The following is a 7,504-nucleotide window of genomic DNA, read 5'->3' on the forward strand; positions in this document are numbered from 1 at the left end:
GGGAAAGAAAAAGGATGTGTCGGCTGCTGAGAAGCAACAAATTGTGGAGTGTTTAGGTCAAGGCATGACTACAATCAACATTGTGCGATGATCAGGATGAAGTGTCTTGGCAATCAAGAAGTATGTAGCTGATTCACAGTACACACGTGTGCGTGCTGATAAGGGCAAATTGAGGACTCTTTCCTACAGGCAATTACGTCAGGTTGAAAGAGCAGCGGCAAAAAAGCCTTGTCATAGCAGCAGACAAGTTTTTGAAGCTGCTTGTGCCTCCAACGTCCCCCGAACAACAAGATGCAGGGTCCGTCAGAGGTTTGCAGCTGTGCATGCGCCATCCTGTCGACCTCCTCTATCCACTTCACACAAGCAGAAACGGCTCCAGTGGGCCAAACATTACATGAAGACTGATTTCAAAACTGTTTTGTTCATGGATGAGTGCCGTGCAGCGCTCGATGGTCCAGATGGATGGAGTGGAGGATGGCTGGTTGATGGACACCCCACGCAAACACGGCTACAGCGCCAACAAGGAGGAGGTGGAGTAATGTTTTGGGCTGGAATCATGGGGAGAGAGATTGTCGGCCCCTTTAGGATCCCTGAAGGCGCTAAAGATGAACTCCATAATGTATGTGGATTTTCTCAAACAGCACTTCCTGCCATGGTTCAAGAAGAAGAACCGTGTATTTCACAGCAAGATCATTTTTCTGCATGATAATGCACCATCTCATGCTGCACATAAAACATCTGCATCTCTGGCTGATATGGGCATAAATGGGGACAAACTTATGGTGTGACCCCCATGCTCCCCTGACCTCTACCCCATTCAGAACCTTTGGAGCATCATTAAAAGGAGTGTCTATGATGGCGGGAGGCAGTTCACATCTAAGCAACAGCTCTGGGAGGGTATTCTGTCCTCATGCAAAACAATTGAAGCAGAAACCATCCAAAACCTGACAAATTCAATGGACGAGAGAGTTCAGAAGCTCCTTTCGAACAAGGGGTCCTATGTGAAAATGTAACATCACCTAGAATAAAGTTTTGAGTTGAAAACTGTTTGATTTCAGTTTCTAACAACCTGCTAATGCTTATAATTTCAAAAATGACCATTTTTTTGGTCTTTATTAAAATGAAAAGGTTGATCGAAAAGTTTGGGGGATCTAAGAGTGTGGCAACCCAGTAGTCATGATTACTTCGAATTCTGACAATATGAGGGTCATGCTGCAGGTAGTGCAGTAAGAAGGCACTTATGTGCCTTGCGCATCTCGGAGCCCCAAAATTATTTTCCGGGCTAGATGCAGCTAAAAATTATTTTTAATTTTAAATCTGGTGAAGCTTTAGTATAGATGGCCTAATAGGATCAGTGCTGCACACTGCTACAAAGCCCAAATTATTTTCCAGTCAAGATACAGATAAACATGATTAGTAATTTGAAAGCTTAAAACGGTTGGTAGGGTGATTTTAAACAATCATCAAGCTTTTACTCTCCCCAGGATGACACAGGGGTAGAAAAGTCGTTTCGGATCCATGATTTGTTCATCTTTATGAACGTGAGTCTGTCTACATTATCAGTGGAGAGCCGCGTGCGCTTATCTGTCAGCACACCACCAGCAGCGCTGAACACACGTTCAGACAGAACGCTGGCTGCGGGGCATGACAAGATCTCCAAGGCGTAAGTGGCTAGCTCTGGCCATTTATCCAGATTGGAAGCCCAAAAAGAGCAAGGGTCCAGTGACACAGTCGTGGCTTCAATGTTTACTTGGAGATAATCCTGTACCATCGTCTCTAGGCGTTGACTATGTATCAGACTTCTTGTCTCCTGTGGCCTTGCAAAGGATGGGCTAAAAAAGTGGTGAAATGATTCCGCAAAATTGATGTTACCAGCAGATACTGTGGTTCTGTTACGGTTTGAGTGCTGAACAGTTGACGGTCCCACGGTTGGCAAGTTGGAACTGTGAGATTCACTACGTGCACCACTGGTATTTTGTGGAAAAGCACATGTAAGATTCTGCAACAGTCTCTGCTGATACTCCTGCATGCGTGCATCCCTTTCTATGGCAGGAATAATTTCTGCAAATTTACTTTTGTACCGGGGATCTAACAGTGTGGCAACCCAGTAGTCAGGATTATTTCTAATTCTCACAATTCGAGGGTCATGTTGCAGGTAGTGCAGCAAGAAGGCACTCATGTGTGTTGCGCATCCAGGAGCACCAAGTCCCTGTTGTGTTGGTGGCGAGGTAACAATCATGCTTCCTTCCTCTGTCCTCTCCCCCCAACCTCGCACAACAGAAATGTGATCAAGGTCTCCCTCATCTGATGAGTCTTCCATCAGTTCGTCCTCCACTTCTTCCTGGGCTCCTGCACCTTCCTCACTAGTTTGGCTGCTACCATGCGCCCTGGTAAAACCATCTCCCCCACCCTCACATGCCTGCCACCTTGGTGCTGCCGACCGTCTGGACCTTGCAGATGTTAGCCCTTCCGCATACAACTCCTCCTCCTCTACTTCCTCCACCTCCTCTTGTGCCACCACCTGACTCCGAATTCTGTTTAACATGTGCTCCAGCATGTAAATCACCGGAATAGTCATGCTGATAATGGCATCGTCAGCACTAAACATCTTCGTCGCCATTTCAAAAGTGTGCAGAAGGGTGCATAGGTCCCTGATCTGAGACCACTCCTCCAGCGTGATTTGCCCCACCTCTGAATCTCGTTGGCCCAGGCTATACGTCAGAACGTATTGCACCAGGGCTTGTCGGTGCTGCCACAGTCGCTGCAACATGTGCAGAGTTGAATTCCACCGGGTAGGCACATCGCATTTTAGCCGGTGAAGTGGCAGGCCCAACGACTTCTGTAGAGATGTAAGTCGCTGAGCTGCGGGATGCGAACGGCGGAAGTGAGCACACAGCGACCGTGCCCTCTGCAAAAGGCCATCTAGTCTGGGATAGTGGGCTAAAAATTGCTGGACAACCAGGTTCAACACGTGAGCCATACAAGGCACGTGTGTGACATTGCCCCGGCCAAGGGCCGCACCCAGGTTTGCAGCATTGTCGCACACAGCCTTCCTTGGTTTCAGGTCCAGTGGAGACAACCATTCATGAAATTGGTTCTCCAGAGCTGACCACAACTCCTCAGCTGTGTGACTCACATTTCCCAGACATTTCAATGTAAAAACCGCCTGATGACGTTGAGCCCTACTGCCAGCATAGTAAGGAGGTGTGCAGGATCCCTTCTGCGCAGTTAGAAAGCTTGTGGCATGACCAGACAGGCTTTGGGTGCAGGTGGAAGACCGAGAGGAGGTTGAGGAGGCAGAAGCAGTGGAGGAACTTTGACATAAAGAGGATTGATGCACAACTCGTGGGGACGGCAAGACTTGGACAGCAGCCCCTTGTCCTGCTGTCACCATAGTTACCCAGTGCCCAGTCAGCGACATGTAACGCCCCTGTCCATGCCTACTCGTCCAAGTGTCTGTGGTGAAATGCACCCTGTCACACACAGAGTTTCTCAAAGAAGCGGTGATGTTGTGTGCGACATGCTGGTGGAGCGCAGGCACACCTTTCTTTGAGAAGTAGTGCCGACTGGGCATCTGGTACTGGGGCACTGCGACGGACATAAGGTCTCGAAAATCCTCTGTGTCCACCAGGCGGAAAGGCAGCATTTCTGTAGCCAAGAGCTTGCAGATGGTGAAATTCAACCTCTTAGCTTTCTCATGGCTAGGAGGAAATGGTCTTTTACTTGTCCACATCTGAGAGACCGAGGGCTGGCTATTGTGCTTAGACGGGGTTGATAAGGGTGTCCCCGGCAAACTGCCGGTCTGTGAGGAAGATGCAGGCGGACATGTTAGGTTGCCTTGATCCAAAGGTGGTGCTATCGATGTCGGACAGCGCTCAACACCAGCTGGTGTTACCACCTCCAAAGAAAATGATGACCTGCCAATCACGCTGGCTGTTGCGGGTAAAGAGGTGGCAGGTCTGCGTCCCAAAACAGGTGTGACTGCTGTACCCCCAGTACCCCCAGTGCCCAGTCAGCGACATGTAACGCCCCTGTCCATGCCTACTCGTCCAAGTGTCTGTGGTGAAATGCACCCTGTCACACACAGAGTTTCTCAAAGAAGCGGTGATGTTCTGTGCGACATGCTGGTGGAGCGCAGGCACACCTTTCTTTGAGAAGTAGTGCCGACTGGGAATCTTGTACTGGGGCACTGCGACGGACATAAGGTCTCGAAAATCCTCTGTGTCCACCAGGCGGAAAGGCAGCATTTCTGTAGCCAAGAGCTTGCAGATGGTGAAATTCAACCTCTTAGCTTTCTCATGGCTAGGAGGAAATGGTCTTTTACTTGTCCACATCTGAGGGACCGAGGGCTGGCTGTTGTGCTTAGATGGGTGTTGTGCTGAGAAGGGTGTCCCTGGCAAACTACCGGTCTGTGAGGAAGATGCAGGCAGACATGTTAGGTTGCCTTGATCCAAAGGTGGTGCTATCGATGTCGGACAGCGCTGAACACCAGCTGGTGTTTCCACCTCCAAAGAAAACGATGACCTGCCAATCACGCTGGCTGTTGCGGGTAAAGAGGTGGCAGGTCTGCGTCCCAAAACAGGTGTGACTGCTGTACCCCCAGTCACAGAGGATGAAGAGGCCGCGGATGCACAAGATGTGGCAGACTATGGTTGGCCCGGCCGGCTAGGCCGCATTGTAGCACAGTGAGCTTCCCACTGCAACTTATGCTTCATATCCATGTGTCGGTTCATGCATGAAGTACTCAAACTATGTATTCTTTGGCCTCTACTTAGCTTTTGCTGACAAATGTTACAGATAACACAAGTTGGGGCATCCTTATCGATCTGAAAAAATGCCCAGGCTATGCAAGGCTTAGCACCCATGCGACCTGAAGAGCCACCACGACTTGTGGTCAGAGGCAGAGTTGTGTTTGAGGATGCAGTTGTTGACGTGCTTCCAATACTACGTCTCTGTCCAGGAAGGCACAACCTGACCTCGTCGTCACTAGCATCCTCCTCCAGCTCTGCAGACTCAACCATCTGTTCTACCCCATACTCAGACGGGCAGCTGGAGACTTGGGAGCTGTGAGGAAGCAAGTGATGTTGTGATGTTGAAGTTGAGGTGGATGAGAGCCCACTTAAAGGAGCACTTGATATCCGTTGAAGCACCTGCTGTTTTTGTGCCTCATCTGGAATTTTAGCGATTGGCGTGGCCGTAAGAAAGGGATCTTATCACATTGTCCGCTAAAAGAAGTAGACATCTTAGTTTGGCTGGAAGATGGTCTTTCTTCTGCAGATGTTACTGTTGCTTTAACACCTACCCCACGGACACAACCTTTTTTTCCCTTCCCAACATGCCTATTCCCCTTTCCACCAGCAACAGGCCCTTTTCCACTCATTTTGGTGGTTAACTAATTGACAACTCTGGAGTTGTTTGCACAAAAAAACAATGGATGGGAACCGAGCAGAGCTGAGTGGCCAAACTGTGGTATTAACCCAAAAGAATTGGCTGGGTTAGATGCAGATAAAAATTATATTGAATTTGCAACCTGGTGGAGTTTAGTATAGATGGACTAATAGAACAAGTCCCACACACTGCTACAAGCCGAAATATTTTTTCAGAGCTAGATGCAGAAAAAAATTATATTGAATTTGCAACCTGGTGGAGGTTAGTATAGATGGACTAATAGAATGATGCTATGTCCAAAAAAATTTGTATTCTATACACAGGTGGTGTAGCTTGCAACACATATATGCTACTCCACTGACTAACACACACTGCAAGAGGCCAAAAAGGATTTGCTTTGCTAGATTTAGCCAAATGCTGTGAAAAAAACTTGCACAGCACTGGAAAAGACCTGCCTGGCAAAAAGTGATAGGAACTGATGTAACCTAGCCCTCAAAAGGACTGCAATTACAATTAGTCTTTACTCCCAACCTATCTATTTAAGAGCACAGACCTGCCTGATAAAAGTGATAGGAACTGATGTAACCTAGCCCTCAAAAGGACTGCAATTACAATTAGTCTTTACTCCCAACCTATCTATTTAAGAGCTCAGACCTGCCTGATAAAAGTCGTAGGAAATGATGTAACCTAGTCCTCAAAAGGACTGCAATCACAACGATTCCCTACTCCCAAGCTATCTGTAGATTTGTGCGAAAATTGGCTTGAAATTAACAAAGTATAGCACACACAGCAACAGCGGTGCCGTTTAACACGCAGCTGCAGCAGTGAGAAAATGGTGGCGACGGGGAAAATGGCTGGGGCTTATAGGGCAAGGACATGTGACATACACTGCCAATGACACATGCCCTTGCTTGTGTGAAAAAAAGCAGTTCGCTCCGTGTGTGCGCTGCTGATAGGCTGACAGATTGCACCTCCCCACTGTAAATGCGGGAAAGAGAAAAAAAAAACGAGATCTTCATTATTTCTGCAGAGATCCATCCCCTGCCCCTCCCCCCACCCCGCTGTACACTCAAACTGCGTATTAACATTAATTTTCAGCATTACTGAGAAAAAATCCAGCTATGATTTTGATGCACGAACAGTTATCGAACATAACCTCGAACAGCCGAATTTTTTTCAAATTGTTCGTGTTCGCCGAACGGCTCGAACACCGCCCAAAACAGCTTGAATTTGAGATTGGCGAACAGTTTGAGTCGAACACCGCTGATCTCTAACTAGGAGGCAGGATATTACTTTGGTCATGTGCTGTGCATGACCAAAGTAATGTATCCCGTGTGTGCAGCGTTGACAGGCTTCATAGCATTGGCTGCAGAGCAGCAGCTCCCTATCAGGCTGCAAAAAGTGAAAGTCCCATAGTGGGGTATAGTGTGAAAGGAAAAAAAAATTGTAAAAATATAAAAAAAATGATAAAAATAATCTCCAAAAAATAAAAATATATTGTACCCATAATATTTATTTATTATGAAAAAAATAAACCAATAAAAGTACACATATTTGATATCGTCACGTCCGGAACGATCTGACCTATAAAAGTGTCCCACTAGTTAACCCCTTTAGTGAACACGGTAAAAAACGAAGCAAAAAACAATGCTTTATCATCATACCGCCAAACAAAAAATGTAATAACACGTGATCAAAAAGACCAATATAAATAAAAATGGTACCACTGAAAACGTCATCTTGTCCCGCAAAAAACAATCCACCATGCAGCTCCATCATCATAAAAATAAAAAAGTTATAGCTCTCAGAATAAAGCGATGCAAAAAATGCTTTTTTCTAGAAAATTGTTTTTATTGTGTAAAAGCGCCAAAACATAAAAAAAAAATATAAATGTGGCACCGCTGTAAACGTACTGACCCAAAGAATAAAGTTGCCTTTTCAATTTTACCACACACGGAACGGCATAAAAAAAACTAAAAAAAAACTATTCCGGAATTGCTGTTTTTTGTTTATTCTGCCTCCCAAAAATTGGAATAGAAAGCGATCCAAAAATGTCACATGCCTGAAAATGATACCAATAAAAACGTCAACTTGTCCCACAAAAAACAAGCGTCTT

This window comes from Phyllobates terribilis, unplaced genomic scaffold (assembly GCF_046119375.1).
Source record: "Phyllobates terribilis strain yellow unplaced genomic scaffold, ASM4611937v1 Scaffold_5__5_contigs__length_657084704, whole genome shotgun sequence".
Lineage (NCBI taxonomy): Eukaryota > Metazoa > Chordata > Amphibia > Anura > Dendrobatidae > Phyllobates > Phyllobates terribilis.